The sequence below is a fragment of the Rhinolophus hipposideros genome, assembly GCF_964194185.1.
Source record: "Rhinolophus hipposideros genome assembly, chromosome: 7".
Lineage (NCBI taxonomy): Eukaryota > Metazoa > Chordata > Mammalia > Chiroptera > Rhinolophidae > Rhinolophus > Rhinolophus hipposideros.
Window position 1 is genome coordinate 58,224,997 of NC_138053.1, and position 26,326 is coordinate 58,251,322.

Consider the following 26,326-nt stretch of genomic DNA (forward strand, 5'->3'; position numbering starts at 1 on the left):
AGTCCCAAAAAGGTGGAGTGCGGGCTAAGGGCAAGGTGACAGAGAACGTGACAGGGTGGTAGAAGGAAGAAGTGATAAATATCATCTGTACTCTCATGACCAGGTACAGAAATGATGACTTTAGCAGCTCTGACTGTTTTCTTATGTTTATATTACTCAATTCTTTCTTTTTTCTTTCCTCTTCCCTTATTTTTTATGATAAGTATCAGTAGTATTTAACTTTATAATTTAATCAATAGATCACTTGACTATGAAAAGCTACATCCAGCCCTTTGGGAAGGATCATATTAACTGAAATTATGTGCTTGAAATAAATAATGACAACTGATGGGACTTTGGGTCTCCCCTTGTTAAGAGGGTGAGAACATTTTTGGTTTATATGACACATGCCTCATGTCAGGCAGATGAGAATGGATACTGGGCTGCAAAGGAGAGACACTGAGTAGGTCAAATGCCTGTTTGTTTTTATGTTCTCTCTCTGTTCCTCTTTTGCTCTATTCTGTACTCAGGGAACTACATTTCTCAGGCTCTCTTTCCCCCGGGGTTCTGAGTTGACATGGTCAATAGGTTATGATGGGGGGAAGATTAGAGCGGGGAGGAGGGAAAAAGATGGAGTATTTCTCCTGTGGCATCTCTGTAGTGGCTACAATTCCTCCATAGCTTCAGCTCCCATGGGATAGACCATCCATGCCAGGAAGTGATCTCCCACCTGGGCTCTGGTAATATTCATCACTTTGTCTCTCCAAAGCAGAGGTGCTTTTCACCTTTGTAATCAAGTCTCTGTATTAACTATTTATATGGATTTTTATTTTTCTAATTGAACCATAATTCACATAGTTTGTTTTGTTATGTTTTAAAAATAGGCTATATATTGTCCAACAACTTCTTCTTTAAACTTATAATGCATCAGGGACACCCTTCTACAGACAAACAAATCTCTCTTTTTCTTTTTGAGATATAACTCACATGCATAAAATTCACTCTTTTAAAGTTTATGATTCAGTAGTTTTTAATATATTGTACAAAGTTTTGCAACCATCACTGTTGTTTAATTCCAGAATATTTTTATAACTGCCTTAAGAAACCCTGTATTCATTAGCAATCATTCTCCCTCCCCCATTCTTCCTCTTTCCCCCGGTCCCTAGAAACTATTTTTGTTTCTATGGATTTGCCTCTTTTGGACATTTTATATACAGTCCTCACTTAACATCATTGATAGGTTCTTGGAAACTGCAACTTTAAGCAAAACGATGTATAATGAAACCAATTTTACCATAGCCTAATCAATATAAATAAGAGTTAAGTTTCTTTGGCGTATTTCTGGTCACAGAACCATCACCAGACTTCTAAAGAAAGACCAAAACACTTCTAATATTAAGCATTGAAATAAATGTGAGCTATACATATATTTAAGAAAGGTTAATATAAATAAGTAAGGAATTCTTTTCCAACCCCTCGCAGATCCCAGTTCAAGGTCTCTGGTGGCCAGAGCCTGTCCTGGCAGCTTAGGGCTCCAGGTGGAAACCAACCCTGGACAGGACATTCTTCCATCTCAGGGTGTGCTCAGTCCCATACTGAGAGTAGGACAACGTAGACACACGAATTCATCTGATGGGCACGTCTTTGGGATGTGGGAAGAAACCGGACTCCCAAAAGAAAACCCAAGCAGACATGGGGAAAATGTGCAAAGGAGTCATTTTTTTTCCTCATCAATGTTATAACAAAATGATGTTGAACCAAACAGCGTTAATCAAAGACCTGCTGTAAATGTGGCCTTTTGTGTCTGGCTTTTTTCACTTAGCATAATGTTTTCAAAGTTCATCCATGATGTAGCGCGTATCAATGCTTCATTTCTGTTTATGGTTGAATAATATTCCATTGCACTGTTATAACACATTTTACTTACCCTTTCATCAGTTGATGGGACATCTGGGCTGATTCCACTTTGGGACTATTATGAATAATTCTGCTATAAACATTCACGTGCAAGTTTTTCTGTGGACACATATTTTCATGCTCTTGGTTATATCCTGCTGGGTCATACAGTAGCTCTTTGTTTAACTTTTAAAGAACTGAGAAGTGTTTTCCAAAGCATCTGTACCATTTTACATGTCTAATTCATTCTTTTTAATAGCTACATAAAATTCTACAATATAGCAATATGGATGTTCTATAATTAATTGAACACTTCCTCTATTGAAATGCAGTTAGGTTATCTCCATTTTTTTCATAATTACAATTACTCATGACTATTCATGAACATGTAGGGATTCTTCCACGTGAAATCGCTATGTCAATTGAATTTTTTGTTTTTAAGTTTTTTGTTATTTAAATTTTTGTTGTTTAAATTGCTTTTTAATTTTTTAATTTTTTGCTATTTCAAGTTTTACTTTGAAATACGCCAAAGTGCCCCAAAAAGGTTGTTACTAGTCTATACTGGTACAACAGTATATGAGAGAAACAATTTTCCCACACTCGTGCTAACATTGGATATGTTTCAGGTTTTGCCAATCTGACAAGGGAGAACTTTGTCTGCTTGTTTGAATTGCATTGCTCTGATCCCTAGTGGGAGGGAGCATCTCTTCAAGTATTTATATGTTTATTACCCAAATATAAATAGCTAGATCAGGTGATTTCTAAAATTCTTCACAGTCGTAAAATTTGACATGTGATTTATGCTCTAGCAAGAAGTGATAGTTGCACAATGCTGGCCGAAACCAGAACTGGCTTTATGGAGCATGTGATTGTTTAACTGTGCTTCACAGGTGCTGGGACCGGCCCTCGTGCTTCCACAACATGCCCACTATTAGAGCCACCTTCCTTCATATTTAGCCAAAGAGAAAATGCCATGCCTCTAGGAGAGACACAAGTTAGCACAACCAAGGGAATCAGAGCAAGTTTTGATTGAAATCAGGGAACTGCTATCTGAGAGGGCGAAATGTCATAGAAAAGAGGACCTGATAGATTTAGAACAAAATTGACCTAGTTCTCATTTTTACCTCAGGCCCATTATTTCCCAGAGGCCAAATGGTGTTGTAGTGGAATGGGCCTTGAACGTAGAGTTAGGAGATTTAGGGTCCAGTCCTGACAGACACTCATGTGAGGGCTTGGATCATGTCCATGCCTCACTTTTCTCTTCTGTCATATGGTCATATTCCCTACTACACCAAATTATAATGTTATAAAGCTCAAATTAGAGAACAGGTGAAAATGCAATGAAGTAAAGACAGTGTTCTACCTAAAAGCCAGTGATTTGGGTTCTTCACTCCCATATCCAGTACTCACAGAAGCCACATAACAGGGTAAGCAGTCCAGAAGGAAGTACTTGACAACTTCACTCCTCCACTTGAGAATTCAAAACCGATTCTTAGAAATATACAGATTAGAAGAGCCACACTCCAACCATGCTTCCCCGTTCCAGAATCCGGCATACCTGGGCACCAGTACCTGTGCTAGGACTTTCTTCATCTCCTAAAACGATTAAGACAGACATTTAGGGACCCAGATGGGCTTTGTTTTTCTCACGTATTTCTCAGATAATCTTATTCCACTGTTTTCCTCTTTTGTTCCAATTATTTCCCAAACTCTTCCACATTTCCTTATACATAAATCAAATTAAGTGGTGGCTAAACTTGGAAGACAGCTGATGGACTGACCCTAGCTGTGTTTGCCAGAGTTAGTTAGCCATCCACCCACTGTCCATGCTCTTCAATTCATAATTTAAAATTATGATGAGAATCACCTAGGGATCACATTACCAGCTTCATGACATATGGCTGTGACCATGTGACTAGTGTTCACCTATAGACTGTGAGTTGGAATGATGTATTTCATTTCCTGACCTGAGTTTTTTAAAACTGGAAGTACCTGCTTCACATTCTCTTTTATCTTTTTCCAGCTAAATGCAGATGGTGAAATGACTTAGACAATGGCAATGGCTGAGCCGTACAACAGAGGCATCTTAATTCCTGGATAACCATGTTGAGGAAAGCTGACTTCCCTTGACTATTGAGTAAGTGAGAAATAAAATTCTATTAATTCAATTTTGAGGTCTATTTGTTTCAGCAGCTATCATTATTTTAACATCCTGCCTGAAAACATTTCACCCGCATTATCATTTTAATAAACCAGGTAGCAGCAAAGCTCATGACATTCCCAATAGACATCTTCATTACAGCCTAGAAGTTTCTTCAAACAGAAAGCTCATTAGTTACCCTCGTGCGATAAGACAGCTCAATTCTGCTATATCCAACAACTCTTGGCTTGTGCTTTGAAAAGCTCTGAAGTGTGAGAAACAGATGTTTTACAACAAAAAGTTACAATAAATACATTGATTGTATGTTAATGAAAATTCTCAGGAAGTATAAATTATTCAAAGAAATATTGTAAGAATAAGATTGGTCTCGTCCAGGAACTTACAATTTAAACGGGAAAGCAATATGCTTATACAAATAACTCAACTTCAAGACTGTATGTCTGGTTGATACCAGGAATAGGTACTATAAGTCTTTTAAAGAGGGTGAGATCATTTTTATCTGAGGGCAATAAGGTAAAGCTTCATGAAGAAAACGGGAGTTGAGCTGTGGCTTATAAGCTGGGTAGAATTAAGTGGTAGAATCATGTATAGAGGTCAACAGAAATTAAACTGGCAAGTTAGGTTACTGTTAGATGCTAGGCATTTAAAAGGTCTTGAATGCCAGGCTGAGGAAGCTGGACATCTTTATTAAGGCAACAAGAAGCTAGTATTTTAGGTCCCCCTTAAATCCTAGAATTTTAGAGCTAAATATGTGACTTACCCATAGCAAAAGCCATGGCAGCAAAAGCCTAGGGATTACATTACAAAGATGTACTCCTAACCTCCTTTATTTTCCTATGGCCTACTTTCATGGCCCCTAAATTTCAGTTATTCAAATGCCACCTTCACATTTTATTCCATTCCTACATACCACTGGTGTATTTGTCATTTAATAGTTTTCTTTAAGTCTACTTCTAAATGACTTCTACCTAAGCAAAAATCTATCTGTGAAATTACAGGGTAGACATATGTGCAGGGTAAAATTTTGTCTAATATACAGTCAAATAAATGCATGGCTATTAACATGTTTAAAGTGTTCTTCTGTTGGCTACCTACATATGCTTATTTCCTATTATTGGTTTACAGATAACACTTGGACAAACATGGTCCTGCTCTGAACCATTATACACACCTTCTCTCCTGGGTTCCCAATCACTTATCTTTCCACATGCACTCCCTGATCTTGTTTTGTCCATTTTTGAACTCAGTAACTGATGAGTAAGTAATATTGCCACAGACAATCCTAAAATCTTAGTGGTTCAACAAAACAAAAGTTTATCCCTTGCTCATGACAGGGGGAACAGCCCTCCTCCATCTATCTTGTAGCTAAATCACCTGGAACACAAGGCCTCCAGGTTCACTATGGCGGGGAAAGAGAAAAGAACTGGAGATCATACGGGCTTATTGAAGGGCCAGGCCTAGAAGCAGCCTATGTTACTTCTGCTCACACTCATTGGCCATGTGACCCCAACCCAACTGCAAGGGAGGCGGAGAAATGCAGCCAATCCCACAGATATTGGTAAGTACTGAGGGTCTCTGCCATGATAAACTTGGTACTACAGACCTACAGATCTTGTGGGACGTTGCTCCAAAACTGCCCCCACGACTGGGCTGATTATCTCAGAATTAAAATAACAGATGCATCTGGTTACCTGGGCCAGTATTTTTTTTTTATAAAAATGGTCACTAAGGAACTCAAGCAGCCAAGCCTAGCATTCATTCTTTCCATCTGTCCCCCGTTATTACAAAAGGCTAATAGATTTCTCCAGTGTGTTCTACTTCCACGGTATGTACATATATTTCCCCTGCCCAATCTCTAGATTGGAATTTTAAACTAGAGGATATATAGGCTTCCTCTTGCTGCTATAACAAATTACCACAGATGTAGTGGCTTAAACAACAGAAATGTATCATCTCACAGTTCTATAGTTGAGAAGTCTGAAACAGGTCTTATTTCAAGGTGTCAGCAGGGCTGTTTTCCTTTCTGGAGACTCCAGGAGACAATGCGTTTCCTTGCCCTTTCCAGCTTCCAGAGGCCTTTCACATTCCTTGGTTCATAGACCCCTTTTCCTGCAAAGCCAGCAACGTGATCCTTCCTCACCTCTTATGACTCTGAAGCTGACTCTTCTGTCTCCCCTGTCTATTTTTAAGGACCGTTGTGATAACACTGGAACACCAAGATGATTCAAGATCATCTCCCCATTTGAAGGTCAGCTGATTAACAACTCAATTACAGCTGCAACCTTAATTCTCCTTTGCCATGTAACATAACATATTGACAGGTCCTGGGAATTAAGGCACAGACATCTCTGAGAGGCCATTATTCTGTGGATCACAGATGCCCTCAGGCCAAACCCAGGCCAAGGACATGCTTTGTTTCATAGCCTAGAGTTTCTTTTTCTTTCCTCTTTTTTTCAATATTTTTTAAAAATTGTAATTAAGTTAAATGTTTTTAAATCAGGAGCTTTTATATGTTTTTTATATAGTTTCTCTAAACCCTAAGGGGACTTAGGAACAAGGGCCTGGATTTCCTCATCTAAACAATGGGCTGCTACCAAGCAGTGGCTGCCCTCTTTAAATGGGGCCTGGGCTGCAAGGTCTCCACCACTTGCAATTGCCATGTACTCTCAGCCCACTTCAAGTTCGGTGACTTGCCTTGCCCCCTTTAAATGTGAAAACTCTGTACCAAGAATCTTACTAACATCTGGGTCCCAAACTATCATTTAACTCTCTGTCACTGGACTTTAGAGACATTCATCCTCTTTGGCAGCAGATCCTCCCGTTCGTAAGTCTGCCGTCTGCAGAGAGATGTCATGACAGCTTTTTCTGCTGACTGTAGAAAGCAAACGTGCCCATAGCTTGGGAGAGGCAGGAGTGGATGGTGTGGCTTGATGATCACAGGCATTAACAAGCCCCTCTCAGGCCTGCGTGTCATAAATCTCCTCAAGAAGCAGGGACCTAAGTGCATCCTGGAGCAAGGGACAAAGTTTTAATTTGCTGTTGTTCGATCAACACCCGCCCACTCTTTCGTTCTCTCTTTAGTCCTTGGTATGAGATCTCCTCTAATGAATTTCTTTGTTCTGACAACAGGCCCGAGTCTGGCTCCTGTCCAAGTGGCGCGCTGGCTTTCATTGTCCTCATGGGCTTAAGTGAAGGGCATCTCACTTTGTTTCACTTGCAGATGCTCACAGATCCGGCACTGGCATTAATAACACTGCAGACCTGGCCATTCCATCTTCATCAGTAGCCCTGAATCACTCGCTGCACCACGGATGGGAAGCTGCCTCTGCTGCCAGGGAGGTGAACTCGTCATTACCCAGGTCGGGCTGCGGGGCCTCCTCTCCTAATCCCTGAAAATCATATTAGCCAGGCAGAACCTCTCCTGTCACACTGACAGTAAGTGGAAGAAAGAGACCTTAAAGATCTCAATTATGTTGGAACCCTTCCAAAGGTCACAGGAGCAAGAGACAAGGACAAGAGCTGTGTCACTGAATCCAGTGTTTCCCCAGCCTCCGTCATCTGTGCTCCAACTTTGAGATTTTTGCCATTTCTGCCTAATACCTGTAATTTTATTTATATCATAGCTTCCTTAAATCAACTGTATATTGATTTGCTTTTATTTAGCCCCATCTTAGCTCACAGTAACCAGAAAATTAGAGCGTAGATGAGCTAGTTATTCTTTTTTCTAATATGCATTAAAGTGGGGATATTTATTTCATTAGTTAAAATTAGAATATTAATATTAAAATAAGAACTGTTGATACACATATCATCTAAAAGTATCTTATAATGCTCTTTGTTGGATGCAAACCATATTATATTTGGAAAGCAGAGATATACTCAATCCTTCCAGCTCAGAACAGAGTCATACCTGAATTACATGATACAGGTCGCTCAAGGCTCTCTGGGTAGAATTCCCAAAATTCTGAGGGTACCAATGTCTGTAGGTACCATTATCACTGAGAAGTTTTATCTGATATCTCACCTAAATCTCTCAGCTTACTGTAAGTCTGTTTCCTCATATTTTGACCTATAGTACAATAGATAGTGCCAGAACTAGGAATTCTAGACTCAACAAATGCTCTAGAAACAGTCCATCTCTAGAACAGCCATTCCTAGGTGGCATGGCACAAACCAGCTCAGAGCTAAAGGCTCCACGCTCAGAGATGGACATGGCCCACATTTTCAAGACGGACAATAAAGAAAAGAAGAAAAGAGTGAGGCAGACCAAACAACAATATCTAAGAGGAAAGGCTAGCCAACGTTTTTCTGAAAAAAGCCAGATAGTCAATGTTTTAGTCTTTGCAGGATGAATGGTCCCTGCCATAACTACTCATCTCTGTCATTAGAGTGTGAATGCAACCATAGATAGTACATAAAAAACATGACATGGCTGTGTTCCAGGACAACTTTATTTATAAAAACAGGAAGGGAGCCATGGTTTGCTGACCCTGTTTCAGTGTGTTGGCTGATGAGATTCAGTCAATATAGATGGCAATCTCTCCTGCTATATTAGTCAGGATTCTCCAGAATAACAGCACCAATAGGATGTGTGTGTGTGTGTGTGTGTGTGTGTGTGTACACACACACACACACTCTCTCACAAAGAAATTTATTATAAGAAATTGGCCCATGTCATTATAGAAGTGACAAGTCCCAAGACCTGCAGGGAGAGTCAGCAAGCTGGAGACCCAGAAGAAGTGATGATTTAGTTCCACAGAGGTCTGAGGGCCTGAGAACTAGGAGAGCCAGTAGTGTAGTTCCAGTCTGTAGGCTGGCAAGCTTGAAGCCCAGGAAAAGCCAATATTTCAATTGGAGTCCGAAGCCAGGAAAAGAGGCAACATCCCAACCTGAAGGCAAGTGGGCAAAAAGAACTCTGTCTTACTCAGGGGAGGGTCAGTCTTTTTGTTCTATTCAGGCCTTCAACTGATTGGATGAGGCCCACCCACGCTGGGGAGGACAATCTGCTTTACTCAGTCTACAGATTTGAATGTTACTTTCTTCCAAGAACACCCTCACAGAAGTACCCAAAATAATATTTGACCAAATATCTGGGCACCCCATGACCCAATCAAGTTGATGCTTAAAATTAATCCTCACCTCTGGCAATGTTCTGTCCCTGGTCCTGGGGCTGGAAGTTGTCAGACAAGGAAAAAGTCCCGGATTCACAGTGGAGACAGACCTGAGAGACAAGTTGAATGTGAGAGATTTGTTAAGTCTCTGAAAGAGTCTAAGGACAATACAGACTTCTGACAGATGAGGCTGTTAAAGCCAGAGATGCCTTCAAGGTCATAAAGCCCGAATCTTTCATTTTTCAGATAAGATCGCTAAGGATGAGAGCGTTCTAACACAAAATGACGTATTTGTTAAAAATGAAATTATGCACCACAAGTTTTAAAATTCATCATGGAAGTGCAAGCAGGAGAGACCTGACTAAACTGACTGTGGTTTACATCCAAAAATAACTGTAGGAGTTTAGTTTATGACAGCTCACTGGAGGTTAATAGTATGAAGCAGGACCAAACAATGGTTTTGCAGCCTCAACATGCTCCAGTGGAGGAAGGATGCCCACTTAAGGAAAATATTATTTTCACACCGTTTTGCCCAGGCAAACCGCTTCTGAAGTATTGCTTTCCATTTGGGATCACACACTTACCACACTTACCAGTGACAGAATTATTACTGGGAGGATAATAGTCACGCACTGAGCACCCTCCAGGGCCAGGCCAGGCCGTATGTGGACATTTCTGGTACCACACTACTGACTCTCATAATAACTTGCTAAGGTAGTGGTTGTGGGCAGTGATGAAGCTTCAGACTATTTTAATATAGGAGCACAACAATTTTGTATTTCTTCCCTTTCTTTACTGCACGAAGTACGTTTGAAGTTTAAGCCCATCCCATCCCAATTACTGAGAGAAGGCAACCTAACTTTCCATTGATTTGAACTCTCGTGCCGAGGAGCGTGGGAGCTGGTCAAAGAGAAAATGCCCAAGAAAAGGGGTCTCCACCCAGGGGTGAGGCGGCACCATGAAAGGTACCAGCTGAGCATTCAGCGTGGGAGCCTCCACTCAGGAGAACAGTGCCCATCGCTGTCGTCAGAGATTATGCCAAACAGTCCGTGAGAAAGATCCCATGGGAATTTCACATCACTGGAAACCACGGAGCATGTGGTCAAGATCTTTCTTGTTCTCCTGATTCACACGGGAACCGCAGGAGCTGGTTAGAGCCTACACAGATGGGGCATAATCTGAAGCAGTCAAGAATGCCGAAGCTTGCATGACAACCCCCCCTGTTACAGTGCTTTACCCTCACTTTCACATGAGAATGCTGAGGTTCCTAGGTTAATGTACTGGTAGAATCTGGATTTGAACCCATTTGACTCCAAAGCCTATGCTTAGTGACATTTCAATACTCTCTTGATAAAATGGAGTGTGTCTAAACGAGAGTGTCCGGGAAACTAAAGATGTAGAGCCTAGAGGAGACTTGGGAAGACGGGGAGGAAACTGGTTCCTCCTTTTAAATATTGGAAAGGGTATCATCTGGAAAATAAATTAAACTGGTCTATGCATTCCATGGGTAGGCCTTGGATCAAGTAGAAGGCACAAAGAGACAAATTTCAGCTAATAGCAATAGAGGGACCTAAAATGGAATGGACTTCCTTTTTAGGTATGAGATATTCATCACTGGAAGTATACAAGCAGATGCTGAGTGAGCACATCAGGAATGTGGAACACTGACTAGGAGATCGAGTCTTGTTCTCTGTGGTCTTTCCCTATGCTAAGAGTCTATGACGCTAACAAGGCAGGAATGTGGCAGAACCTCTGACCGTTGGCCTGGTTCCTGGGTCTGTGTTCCACGGTTCTGCTCACCCAGAGCAGCCAAAGTTTCCCATCACCAACAGGAGCCCCTTGGGGACATCCCCAGGCCTGGCCTGCCTGCCTTCATTCCCTGGAGCCCTCAAGTGGTGCATCATCAGCCTCATTCCCCACTGCCCTGAGAGCTCATAAGAAGCATGTTTCGAGGTAAGCTTTCCCTTGCTTGAATCTTCTCCTAATGGACCTGACCACATGCCTTAGAAGAACCTTGAGTACTGGAGCCAGAGGGGAAGCAGGTATCATGAGGCAGGAGGTCAAGGCAGACTTTTGTAGTAATTTTCTGGCCCCATGAAGCCCTTATGGAGCTCAGATCATTTGATCTTCATCAGACCCTGTTGCCCTTTTCAAGTATGACTTGCATGTTCCTTGAAGCAGGTTGGGGAGAGAGGACAGACAGAGGAAATTTACCCACAGTTTGAGTTAGAATGTAAAAATCACCTCAGAAGTGGGGAGGCTGAAGCGGGTGTTGGAGGGCCTGCTGGTAGAGGGAAATCCTGGCTAGCAGGAGGAATGAGGGGATGTGGGAAGGGAGGAGTGAGGAGGGTGTTAGTACGACATTTGTGGCTAAAGGTTCTGGGGAGTGGGAGCCCTAGGGTAAGAGGGTGAAGGCATGCACAAGCCCTCAAAGTCTGTAGGGTCTTCACATCCTTGGAACCTTGCAGGGTTCTAATGTCACCACAGAATGGGAGAAACAGCAAAGTACAGCCTCTCTCTTTTCCTTTGAAAACCAACCTCCTCACACACCAAATCACTGTGGAAACATGGAAACAACCACCCCTAAGAATCAAGAGAACTGGCTTCCAGTTCAACCGTGTGGAGGCCTAGCTGTGTAACCTCGGAAGGCAGTTCACAACTCTGGTTCTCAGCCCAGACGCGCAGAGGGAGGGGTCGGGCCTCCGTCATCCACTGCAGTTGTGACATGCAGGATTCTGGGCCTTCCCCACTCCAACAGTACCTAATGCATGTCAGCCTTCATGAGGGCTGCTTATTGTTTCTGCAAATGAAGCACATGTTGATATTTTCACTTTAGTACTTCACTTTCTAAACAAAATTAGGAAGAGAAGAAGATTCAGGAATAAGCCAGGCTGAGGGGGAGGTGCCATGCATTATTTCAGCTGAAGTGAGGGCCCATAGCCCCTCAGTATCTGTGCCTCAAGAATTGAAACTGCTCCTCTCTATTGAAGGAGCGTAGCAGTATGGAATGAGCCAATGATGGTACTGAGACCAGGAGAGGAAGAAAATAGGATTCATGGTGGATTCGTCCATGGAGGGGAGAAGAGACCCAGGGACCCAGCGGGAGAGTTGTGGGAAAGTCACTTAAGGTTCTGGGAAATCATATGGAACCAGGCACTGGATAGTGTGGAGTTTATAATTCCTTCCTGGAAAGGGACCGTCAACATTCTAGGTGCACTGCTTCAAAAGGTCCCATTTAATGACCATAAATGAGAATGTTCTGTAAACAGCCTATCTGTCACCCACTCTTGCAAATATTTAATTCTGTTTACATTCTATTAACAAGGGAAATGGTGACACAGAGCTACACCCACCACAAATCTGTCCACCAGAAAGATTAAAGGTCAGGAACATAAAGATGGCTGGAACCATGGGACACCTGGGGGACCTGCCCTCTCAGAGAAGCTACCTTGCTTCTGTGAGGAGCTCCAGCTTTCTCTTTCTCGCTTTCCTTTAGCACATCATCTCCAAATGTGGGTGATGCAGCAGCACTTCTCGACTGGGAGCTTCCCCCCTGACAGAATACTAGGGAAAGAAACAAGCAGGAAGTGAGAAAGGCTGCTGTCCACCTACTCTACAGAGTCCAGGGCCTCTGTCTCACAGCTTTCCACTGCCCCTCCCTGTCCCCTTCCCTACTTTGGTTCCATATTTTGAACTCCTTTCTGCTTTCCTCACACCTCTTCCTGCCTCATCCGAGGAAGAGCAAGGACAGTATATGGCAGCCACCCCACATTCTCTGACTTCTGATTTAAACCCCTGCTTACCTCAGCCATGTCATGAGCATGAAAACTTGTAGTAGAATGTAAATATCAATATTATTATAAGGAGCTAATTTGTCTTTTAGACTCACACTCAGGGCATACTGCTCAAACTTGGGGTTCCTCTCCTAACACACGCTTTTTAATGATTATAAGAAAGAAATATTTTCTCTCATTTTTGGTTTCCTCTCTAAATTTTTCCACCCAAGGGCTATTACTTAAAGAGTAGCATTGTATTCATCCCTCTGTTCCTTGAATTTTCTCACTTAACAATGTATGCTGGAATTGCTCCATGTTAGAGCTATGGAAGTACATCTATAGTTCTGCTTCAATCTTGTTAACTGCTGCAGAGTATTCTACTGTGCACTATGATTTAGTCCATCACTGCTACACGCATGGGGAATTTAGGTCATTTTCATGGAACACACGTTTTCATGGAACACACAGAACAAGTAGACCGTGGTTGTAGCAACTACCCAGTCCTTCTCTTGCACTGAAGAAGATTGAGGCCCAAATTTGAAGTTTGGTAGAAATATTAAACATGAACATAATTAATAGCCATGTGACTTTCCAGTCACTGAACTTCTCCAAGCTTTAGTTTCCTCATCTGTGAAATGGTGATAAAAACTACCCATGTCGTGGGAAAGCCAAGGCAGCAGGCACATTACTCACATCTGCAAAACAAATGTAGCCAGTGTCTTTTTTCCCCTATATCTGATCTGATCCTCTTCATAACTTCCACTGCTGACTGAGCAGTAAGGGAAAAAAATAATAATTTAATGCAATCCAGTGACAATCAGCCCAACCCAACACTCACAGCAGTTGCTTTAGTTAATTCAGTCTCTTTCACAGAAACACCCCATCTTGCAGTGCTTCATTCCTTCCTGTTTCTCCTCCTCATGATGACAGCTGGCCTTTGGGAAGCTTTTTGCGGAATTAAGATCCATCTAGACATGTCCCTGTACTGTCTCCTGACTCCTCTGGTCTCCTTTTTCTGCCTGGCAACCGTGATACCTGTCTGTCATGTTTCGGTCTGTTCTCTTGGCTAAATCAGAGCCTGGCAGAAGTCCTCTGCTGACTAGGACTTAGCTAAACCGTTGCTGGAACTATAAACCCCTAAAATCTGGCTGTGACTCAGTCAATCCCCAGACGAAGCAACTAGCCTCATAGACCTTAGCTGCAGTTTCACTTCATCCCAACCACTGTCAATCCATCTACTCACTCTCATCTGCTCCCACAAACTCTGTAGCTTGACATTATACAGACTCTGAATCTCTTAGTAGTACGTTTCCTTCACTTTTAAAAAAAAAAAAAAATCTAGTGGTAGATACTCCAGGCTTTGTAGCTCCATGAAATCATCAAGGATCCAGGCTTCCTATATATTTATGCTTTTCTGGGTATGCTTCTATGTTCCAGGATGGCAGCTGAAGCTCCAGCCATTGTGTCCAGCCTCCAAGCAATAGAAAGAAGAATGGGGAGTGTATCCCTGCTGAGTCAGCTTCCTTTAAGGAACCATCCCAGAAATTCCACTCAAACTTTTGCTTACATTTTATTGTCCATAATTGGCCATATCTAGCTGCAATGTAGTCTTTCACCTGGGTGAATTTCTGCCCTGAAATTGGGATTCTATTCCTTAGGAAGACAAAGAAAGGAATAGTATGGAAACAGCCAGTCATCACTGCTGACCTGCAGGAACTTCTACATTCATTTCATTCCATTCCATGTTCCCAAGTTCTCACTCAAGCTTTCTCTTGGTCACGCACCCTGTCAGCCCCAGGTTGTGCTTCATTCTGCATGGTAGCCCTCTCCATGTGTCCCATATATGGCCTCTTACCAGGATCTCTTCTGGTACTTGTACCTCACTCTAATAGTGCTTCCTCACCCCACCATAAACACACATTCACATATCCCCCTGGACTCCAGCCAGAGGAAGCAAGGTCAGGACTCACATGTTGCCACCACATCTTTCCCCTATTTTATCCCCTTCTTCTTCCCATAACTCTCAGGCTGGAAGGAACAGGATTCCCACTTCCTTTTCCTTTCTATCTTTGACCTTCCTGTGCCACACGCCATAACCCTGCCTACCTGTCCCAGATACAGTGGGGGAAGAGAATGGTTACCAGGCACTACAGGGTAGAAAAATTAAAATACATTGGCTTCATATTTTGAAAATATTATCCCTGTCATATCTATATTCTTTTTTTATTTGTTGAGCACATGGTAAATAAATAGGCCTTTTAATGAATAATAGAGTTGTCCTGGAAATCAAAAAGAGATAAAATGTGGAAATCTCTTGCCACAATGTGTGGCATATTTTACATGCTTAGTAATTAAATTTTAGCCATTACTGTTACTGTTATTATTTAAACAGTATTACACGATATGCCTCAGTCTTCCTCCATTCTTTTTGTCTCTCCCAGACAAACATGCTGCATGTATGGCTCCATCTCACAGAAATGTCATTATGCTCCATCACAGAATTTTCCATTTTGCTGTTTTAAACCCCATTTTCTGGAAATGGGGTGGTTGTTTTTTTCCCTAAGGAAAGGAGGAACGACTTAGAGACCTGACTTTTAATTAACTTTGTTAGGAACTGAGCGGGTCACTGTTCTTTAGGGAAGGGGGCTAATTGGAAGAGGAAAGATTGATGAAGGTCAGTGTGAATGGTGATGTAGAACTACGGCTGGAGGCTGGGTTAGCCAAACTCAGGCCTTTCTGTGCAGTGCTTCATCGTGCGACTCCAAATCATTTCTTACCCCTGGTGACCCCCGACACTTTATGTTGTTTCTGGTACAGCAGCTCAAGAGAGCAGGTAAGTTAAATAAGGCAAGATGAGAATTGATCTATTGACAGTCAACCAGGGGTTGGCTCAGTGAGTCTGAGAGGGAGTTGCCAGAGGCTCTGCTTTGTAATTGCTCTTAAATACATTTGGAAAAGCGTTAGGAGGAAAATGACTATGGGCACTCAGTTTCCTCAGGTGTATTTGGGCCTCTGTGTCCAGCCGCTGCATGGGATTTCCTAGGATTGAGCAGGAATTCCCCAGAGATTTCGAGCTGTAAATAAGGGGGTCATTTTAATGTAGGGAAAATAAGAATGAGCAAATTTGTAAAGAAATATAGTTCTGCTACTTTCAAGTACAACACATAGACACCCAGCAAAAATGTAAACAAACACTTTAAATAGCCCCAGAAAATGTCACTGCCAGGGCCCAGCCCTGATGGGGCAGGAATTTCTCAGACCCGGCAACCAGAGAGAATTTTTAGTCTGCATCAGAGGAGCAAGTAGAGGCATGAGTACAAGAGAGTGGCGTTAGAGGGTTTGGCAGCTGCCTGGAGTGGGGTTCTCTGAAGAGTCTGAAGGCAAATTGGTCCCCATTTCTTCTAGTCTCCCACACAAACAAGCTGCATGACGTGTGGTCAGTCAAATCTGGAAGGATTTGTGCTGATTTTACGTTTCACGAGGAGGGCAGTGTTCCTGGTGAGAAAAGACTCTCCTGTGTAGTAATGCCTGAAATTCACCTACTACTGGGGTAAAGGAAAGCAGGGTGTGAATGTTGGTGGAACTGGAATCAACACTAGGGATAGGTCAGGAAATGGATTGGGAAATATCAGATGAAGGCCTCGGTTCCCTATTGACGCTAACATATATTTAATAATAGCTGACATAGAATAGCCCCTTACATGTATCATCTCATTAATTCACACAGCAAACATTTGAAGCAGGTAATATCATCTCCATCTGACAGATGAGGAAACTTAGGAGAGAGGGAGGGTGAGAAATTTACCTAAAAATTATAGATTTCGTAAATGGTAAAGTTAAGATTTGAACCTGAGGAATCAGACTCCAGAGACCCATGTATTCCACAGGAATACATCCTAAAACCAATATTTGTTGTACCAAAAACCCCAACAGTAAAATTCATAAATCGGAAAAATGATCCTTTTAATATTAACTGTAAAGCACTACATTAGCATAAATTTCCGTAAGGTAATTTTCAGTTAATTATAGAATATTCAATTCCACTCAGAGCTGTCCTTCAATAAGTGAGTTAATTTTTTTCTACATTTTAAAATAATTGCCTCTAATTTGTGTCTTTAGCTCAGATCTACCTTTTCATTTTTTAAAAGCCAGGGTCCAGGAAATAAGTTCAGAACCACTGAAAAATGATAAGTGACCCTGAAGTTGTATTTTTAGCTTCAATGTGTCTCGAGATCTCCCTGTGACAGTCTGGACTAGAGGTCCCTCAGGCGCCTATCACAGAGCCTGGTACCTGCTTAGTAACTGTGGACAAAAAGATGGAACAGAATCCAAGGGAATTTTAGACTCATATTTTCATTCACTGACTCTGAAAAATACATTGTAGTAGCTGTCGTTTTCACTAAGAAATTTTAGCTTTACTGCCAAAAATAAAAATAGCCTAAGCTATTTTGTGTTCATATTTTAAAACTCGTTTTGAGAATTAATATTTTATAAGAAAATTATTTTGATTCCAAATGTGACTTTTAAAAGGTTTATGGTATTCTTAAGTGTAATTTTTATTATGCCTTGGGGCGAGCAGCTTTTCTAGAAAAATATACTGTAGTTATTGATGTCTTGTACCCTTTGTGAATTCCCCTTCATGTTCCGAGGCAGAAACAAGAGAAATTATTTTCTGTACATAATTCACTCCCTTTTTTCCACCTCTACCCTTCGTTTTCCCTCACTGCCTTTTTTTTTATTTCAGTGCAAAATACATAAAATAACTACCATTACCAATAAAAGAATTTTTTAAAAAAATAGGTTGTGTTTTAACAAAGCCAAAGTTAAATTAAAAGATGGGGAAACTACTCATTAAGACCTGTGTAAGCAGATGTGAAAAACTATACTCTCGGTTCTACCCCAATCAAATGCCCTTAGCTCCTAGCCATTCTTTTTCTTCTCTCTTTCCTGGTCTATGTTGAAATGACCATCTCCTTTTCCACCTTCCACATGATGGAGAGGCAGGCACTGATCTTCAGCTGAAGTAGCTGCCTAATGCTGTTCTAGGGGACCTAGAAGGCTAAAGGCCCCCAAATAAAACTGGAGATGCTCAAGTCCCTGTATCAGCTAGTTAATGATGCATGACAAACTGCCCAAAATTTAATGGCTTAAAACAAAAACTTTTGATTATTTCTCACAGTCTATGGATTGGGTGAAGGGACGAGCTGATCTGAGCCAGGTTTGGCTAAACTTAGCTGGGCTCTCTCAGGCATCTGTTGTCAGCTAATGGGCCAGCTGGTCTAAATGGCCTTGTATGAGACAACTCTGCTCTCCCACGTGTCTCTCACACCATCTTGCAGCATGTTCCCATGGTGGTGGCAGGAGTCCAAGAGAGAAAAAGGAAATGCACATGTGCTTTTCAAGCTTCTTCTTGTACCAGGTTTGTTAACACCCCATTAGCCAAGCCAAGTCACATGGCTAAGACTGGAATTAAAGTAAGAGACCGGGCAGAGAGCCTGATACTAGCAGACCAATATGGAGGGCATTAATGCAACCAGTCTACATAGTGCCTGAATTAAAACTTGAAACTGGGCAAAAAAAGAATATTTTGAAAGCAAAATACAGTCAATCCTCATGATTTCAAGATTCCATATTTGCAAATTTGTCTACTTGTTGAAGTTTGTTTGTAACCTCAAAATCAATACGAGGGGAACTTTCACAATCATTCCTATAGATGCACCAAGCAGTGAAAATTGTGAATTGCCTGACACACGTGTTCCCTATGTTGAGGTCGAAAAAGGACATGCTCCGCCTTCTTGTTTCAGCTTTCATACTGCAAGCAAGCATCCTTCTCATGGTATGTTCAGTGCCACATTTTTTGCATTTCCGTGCATTTTATTGGTGATTGCAGTGTTTAAAATGGCCCCCATGTGTCATGTGGAAGTGCTAGGTGGTGTTCCTGAGCACAAGAAGGCTATGTTGTGTCTTAAGGAGAAAATACATGTGTTAGATAAAGTTGGTTCAGGCATGAGTTACAGAGAAGTTGGACATGAGTTCAATAATAATGAGCGACAGTATATATTAAACAAGGTGTCTTTAAACAGACAGACACCTAAAGCAAAGTTATGCAGTTATTGATTGATGAAAATGTGATCAGAGGCTTACCTAACCCCTAATATTTACTCTGGGAGCAATGGTTCAGTATTCACTAGTTCATTGTCTGCAGCAACTTTATAGAACATAAATGCCTCAAATAATGAGAATCACCTGTGCTTCCATTTATTTTGAGCATTATCTTCTTAAAAAGACTTTTTAATAGCAAAAGCTATATTCTTTAGAATTGCATACTTCTAAAAAGCAAAACAAAAACAACTCTGTCATGTAAATACCAAGTTGGCCTTACATAAAACAATCTTTTGTGTTAAGTAAAACATTTTAGGAATGAACTAATTAGCAAAGGGACACATATTAGTGAAATGCCTGGTGACATTCAACAAATGGTTACTGAGTTCCTTCTATGAGTAATTCAAGCTGAGGCATAATTCTGTAGTAAATGAATGAAAACTCTGAAAGAATAACAAAGATTCCAGAGAGTAAAATAGTATTCAAATGTGTTTGTGAGCCTTTGAATGAAAATACTGAACAGGAATAAAAGGCACAATCATAAAATTTTTCATATAATGAAAGCCAAGAAAAAATAGGATTTAACATGAATACCATTTTCAGGAATGCATCTATTATATGTGGAAGTTCAAAGGCATTTTGTCTTGTTATAGAACACAGTGTCCCCCAAAAGCTTTGAGACCCAAATTTGAGTTTTGATGTTGGGCACATTGAAAAGGCTAGATAATATCATGTCTAAAAATCTTAGTCTCTGCAGTCAGTCACACTGAGGTCTGGGTTCTGGCTCTACTTGATTGGATGGGTGACATGGCAAAAGACACTCCCTCTATAGGTCCTTATTTCTTCATTTATAAAATGGGAGTAATAGGAGCACTAATACGAATATAATCAGGCATTTATGAGTACTGACTATGTTCCTGGCATCCTGCTGAGAGCTTTCCATACATTACCTTATTTAATCCTTACACCTGTCCTTTGAATGGGTACTGTCACTATCCCCATCTTCTACATGAGAAAATAGACGCAAAGAGAAGTTAAACAATCTCGCCAAGAATTCGAGTTGGCAGAATCAGAATTTGACCCCATGCATCTGACTCTAGCTTCCTGATCCTGTTGTTTATGAAAGTTAAATGAGATGTGTACAAAATGCTCACCATGGATCCTTTTAAATAAGTGTGGCTCACCATTCCCCACTCCCACTACAACCAACAGATCTGCAGTAAGTAAAGGCTACATAGACAGTTTGTGTGGGGACTCTGTTTACACAGAATGCTACTCCAATTGAAAGCACCACGGGAAAGTCTTACCTCACCAGGAAATGCATTCCAAATCACCCCCTGGGGAAATTTCTATTTATCTTCATTAATGGAAGATAATAAATATAAGTTGGGAGATCAGATCCAAGATTTGTGTTTTAAAAATCTCTCCCATTAAGGTTAAAACTTCCAATATTTTATCTCAACCCTTCTTGAATCTGTTTAATATGTCTGATATTATTATCTTATTTTTTGTCCCAACTCAGATACAATGCTAATGTTTTTATGGAAAACATTTTAAGTACAGAGTGAAGCCAGCTGTATAAACCAACCTTCTGACAGACCAAAACAAAATACACTTTGGTATCTTCTGGATTCTCATTGCCTGTTGTACAAAGGGGAACTAGAGAGAACAAAGATATCCAGAGTACCATTTTCAACTCACATAACTTTCTTTCCTATTTTAATGCCTGTTTTATCAAGTTATCACAGTCAAGTTTCTCCCAGTCCTACACTTTAAGGTTGGACAGACATAGGTATGAGCAAGAATTACTGGTTGTTCTTTCACCTTCAGCTAACAAGATCACTCCTGACTCTGTCCCCTGGCCCTTACTAGGCCTTCAGGAGATCCTGACAACTCAAGCAAACCATGAGGTAGGAAAGAAACACAAAGGAAAGAAAATACTCGCTCGTCATTATCAGAAGTCGTGTGATGGCTGAGAAAACCTGAATTATATCGTATGTCCTGAGTGTGTGTCTAAAAGAACACTCTGCAGCTATGAGTCAGACTGAAGTAGACTGACATATACTAATATGGAACAATCCCCAGCATGTATTGTTAAGTGAGAAAACTCAAGCACATGTACACTGTGCTACTCTTTGAATAACAGAGCTATAAATGCATAGAGACTTGATCCAGAAGGACAAACAAAAAAGCTGTAAGAGTGGTTACCTCAGGGGAAGAGGTTAAGTGTGGGGGTACACTTGTTTTTCAATCTACATCATTTTTTACGGTTTGAATTTTTATTAAAAAGAATGTGTAAGCAATAAATTGTGAGCTGGAGTCTCCCTTTTGAGCTACATTGACCTCTGATCTGGGTGATCTACTCTCCCCCAATGGGGGAGGAGCAAAGACCTGAGGAGAGATGTGTCCTCAGAGCAGAGGAAGAGAAATCTGGGAAGAATCCTGAGAAGATGTTCCCCAGATTGACATTCATGACTTCCCCCTTTACTGTCCTCCTTTGTAGACTTGTCCCCTTCACATGTGAGGACGAGTGTAAAATAAGATCCATGTAAAGATAGAACCTAATATGAAAGAAACAAACCTATGATATGATAAGCAGATTTAAAAAAAAAAAGCTATTCATAAAGAGAATCACTTTAGAAAAGAGAAAAAAAATGTTATATACTTAACTCTGTTTTCAAAGAAGGAGAATTTAGGCTCTTTGAGGAGAGACAGAAAAAAATAAAGAAACCAGAGAATCAAAGATTAGAATATGAAACAATAAAAAGAAAGCATTGGAAAAAACAATAAAAAGAAGCATTGGAAAAAAATTAAGATAATGATAAAAACATTGGAATGAAAATCACATAAGAGGCAGCAAGAAGAATACATAATACTGAAAACACAGAGATGTGGAGGTGGGTGCATAGCTTAAGAAATTCATATAAAAAGAAATGGGAAGAATTTTTTAAATAAAAGAGATTACAAAGAAGATGATAGATGGGGGAGGGCAGGAGGAGGTTCTTCATGCACATAATTGATTTTGCTAAAAATGGAGAACAAATATTTACAGATACAAGAAAGAAAACTTTTCTGAAATAAAGAAAGATAATATGAACCCATTGATTAAAATCTGCAGAAAGTAGAATTTTTGTCTAAGGAAAAATAAAGTCTCAAATTTGAGCCATATCTTAGTGGAGACCCAGAAGTTCAAGAATAAAAACAGAATCTTATGGGCATTCAGGAATTAAAAGCATGTTGCCCCAAAGGAGAAAATGGCTGACCTCAGCCTTCTCTATCGCAATATTCAATGCAAGAAGTTGGTGGAACAATATCTACAGAATTCTAATAGATAAAATCTGTGGCCCAAGAAATATATGCTTTATGTCTAAAAGTAGCAGAAAGATAGTTTTAATAATGCAAAGATTCTGATAATATAGCACTTATGAACCCTTCTTTAAAAAAAAATAGGAAGAAAGAAACAATAACAAAATCAAGCCAGCCCAAAGTAAAAAATGTTTGAAGTCACGTCATGAATGGGAAAGCCATGGATGAAGGGACTGTTGATGACCACTAAGTATATAATTACATTTCCATAGCTCAGTTCTGTATAAGTTATAAATCTTGGTAATACCGGGGGAAAAAAAGTGAAATGAAGGGAAGAAGCTGGAAGGAAGTGTGAAATATAAGTTTTCCTCTTCATGATGAGTGTAAAACTGCCCAACATTGATAAAACAAGAAATAGAGTTTTAACTAACTCTAAGTTTCAAATATTATTATTAGAAGTGGGGAAGACAAAGTAAATCAAAGAAAGCATAAAATAGCCAAAATAAATAAATAAGTCAACAATGTAAACAGAAAATATAGAAATACTATGACCAAATAGATATTGTAAGAAAATTAAGTGCCACAAATATATGTTTAAAAAAATAAATGTAAATGAGATAAATCTACATAACAAAAAAAGACTACCAGTCTGGATTTACAAAACTTACCTACTTATAATGCTAATAGTGAAAACATAGGAAGCTTGGATAATAAATTTATGGCACATTCATATAATAGAATATCTGACAGTCATTAAGAAAGAACTAGATATAAAAGAAATGATGTGAAATGAAGTCGAATATAAATTAACAGAAAAACATTGCAAGAATAACGCATAATGTTACTCTATTTGTATTTTGCAAAGGATATACGTGGTACACACAAATGTTGATACATTTGCCTCTGAATATATATGCATATACATATGCATTTTGTTTCTGTATGTGTATTTTCAATGCTATACCAATGGGGAAGGTGGGCTGATGAAAGGGATCTACCCAATAGGGAAGAGTATTTCATCCTTGATATTGTTTAGAATTGCTGGTTCATGGTGTTAATAAAAAGAAGACTGATTTTAGGAAATTTTATTATTTTCTACAGTTCTTATAACAATGCACCTCCTTATTATCTGACCTGGGTGGACCACTCCAATCTTCTTTCTTTTGGTATGCCAGTGTGTGTGTGTGTTTTTGTGTATGTGTGTGTGTGTTTTTGTGTGTGTGTGTATCTAGCAGCTGGAAAGATACACAACACACAGTTAATAGGAATAAGATTGGAAGATACGTAAAGAGCAGAGAATGTACAAACTTTTTTGTATGTTATGAAAATGTTTAAATTGGAATATATCTCTTTATAATACAGTTTAATCAATAATAAAAAATGAGAAGAGTAGGAAAGAGTTGTATATGGAAAGAGGTAGTCAATTTAAATTGAATTGTCAGTTTAGTTTGGTGCTCCTGCCAGATATAGAAAACCTTGGGTTACACAGTCTTTATATCAAATAAAAGAAAACATACAGTTCTACCCCCCCTCCCAGTTCTAATACTTAGCACCCAATAGACATTCAATAACGGTTTGTTGGGAGAATTAATAAATTCTTCTAGTCAAAGAAGCTTTTTCCTTGCAAAAATTTCAGGAAATGTTACTTGAATCATATAATGAGTGACACTTTCAAAAACAGAAATGCAAAAGATACAAAAATACCTGCAAAATGACTGTTTGCTATGTCAACTCTCAGGACTTTCAAAAGCCTAACACAGCCGTCACTCCTGCTAGACCTTTCTTTAGGGAGCTCGAAAGCATTAGTGTGCTCTCTCCTGAATATATATATGGTGATTAGAGGATGTCATGAAAGTGACATGGAGCATGTCCCTTAGACTGTCCCTTTCAAGTGACAGATGTCTCAAGTGGCCTTTAGCAATTGCTAGGTTGCAGACAACTTCCAGTTGAGTCTCTCACAAATATATGAAGTACTGTTTATTGTTGCTGTGGTTTAAAGGTGTCATCCATCAGTGCAGAGCCAACGTTGCATTCATCTATTTAAGGACAAGTTTACTCGTTCTTATGGTAGAAATGAAGTGGGTTCTTTTTCCTCTGCACTAATGGGCGTTTGCACGGTGGGCCAGGCTCACCGTGTGAACAGAACCCAAGATAGCTTTCCTCTGCCCCCATTCTCCACAGACCCAGTGGGGAGGAGAGGAAGGGATCCCTAGATCAAGTAGGGAGTTCAGTGTTACAATTTCTCACCGTTTTAGGCAAAATTCTGCTCAGACTGATGTGAGAAAAGACAGTGGCGCCATGTTAACATTTTATAGCGTCCCAGCAGGTAGAAGAGCAGAGGCAGGACTATTGTTCCTGTTCCTTAAGCTGACCGCTGGGGATGGGGTTTGGGCTTCTCCTCAAATGGGACCAGCTGAGTTTGTCCTGACTCTTGCTGAGTGACACTGTCCAATACAGCCTTCAAAACATACATACAGCTAGAAGACAATCGCACAGTAATATGTCCCTTCGAGCACTGACACTTCAATTCCAACTGTAGTCCAGGGGTATCCACAGCTCCTGTCTAAGGCACATGCTTTGTTTGCTCTGTAGGAGAGACTGTTGATCGAAGAAAGTCTCATGACACAGTGGCATTTTCTTGGAGGGACCTGGGCCCTAGGGGAGATGGCTCCAGGGATCTCTACCGTAATAATATCCTATTGTAAGTATTTATGGACTTAATTTGTATTTGGATACAGAACGGAGGCTGTCCACAGAGGTTATGGCAGAAAGAATCAACATTTCTGTCCCGAAATGGAACTTTAATGATTCAATTGGAAACATTCTCACCCTGCAGGGATCTTTCTGGACTCCACTCCACCTTGGCGTCTCCATTCTCCCTTCTTCTTGTGCCCCAGGCAAGAATCAAGGGGTGCTCTGCACTGAAAATTCAAGAATGTGACTAGTCCTTGTTTCCTAAGGAATGAGGTCATGGTGTGTTCGTATTTACTGCACGGGAACGTTTTTTCTACACATGGCAGATAAAAATGGACGTGAGGACCTCTGGCTATCTGTCTCTCTCTGTCTCTGTTTTCTTCTCCCCCCATGCTCTCTTGTCTGTTTCATTCTCTATCCTCTCATGTGGCTGATGAGTGGTCAGACAGTTTGGGTTTCAGGGGAGGGAAAGGTCCCTTTTGGACCTCCAGCCTAAGCCACAGACTTCCTCAATGCGGTTTCTGACACAAACATCCTATCACACCAAGTGGAACGTTGCATTCTTTTGCCATCATCCTCTGTAACTTCACAGGGAAAGAGAGTTGCTTAAAGGTAGGGCCACATAGCACCATGCATAGAGTAAGCACACAAATGTTTGCTGAGTTGAGAGACTTTGAAGTCTCAATCATTATGAAGAATTCAAGTTTCCAGTGAAAGTGACTTTGTTTTCCACCATGAAAATGCATCAGGAATAGCTGCATCAAGGTGAATCCTCTGGAAGCCCTATCTTGAAGGGAGGTGAATCTGTTGAATAGAGAGGCTTCTAGTGATGAAAACAGAATTCTAGTCACTTAAAGCTCCTCTATGTTTGTTTTTCAAAGTGCAGTATGTGTTCCCCTATTCAAAAGAATTTAATTTGTACATAAGCAAATATTTTATTATAATTATTCTGAATTAATTTAACCTTAATTAGAAAAAAATGTAAGTACTATGCCTAAAATGTGATTTTATAAGTACTATTGATTATGACAAGGTTAAGGTCCTTATCCTTATAATTGTTTGAGTTGATTTAAAGAAAATGCTAAGTCAATAATAGTCAATAAGGGTCAGCCCGGTGGCTCAGGCAGTTAGAGCTCCATGTTCCTAACTCTGAAGGCTGCTGGTTCAATTCCCACATGGGCCAGTGGGCTCTCAAGCACAAGGTTGCCAGTTCAATTCCTCGAGTCCCGCAAGGGATGGTGGGCTCCGCCCCCTGCAACTAGAAAATGGCAACTGGACCTGGAGCTGAGCTGCGCCCTCCA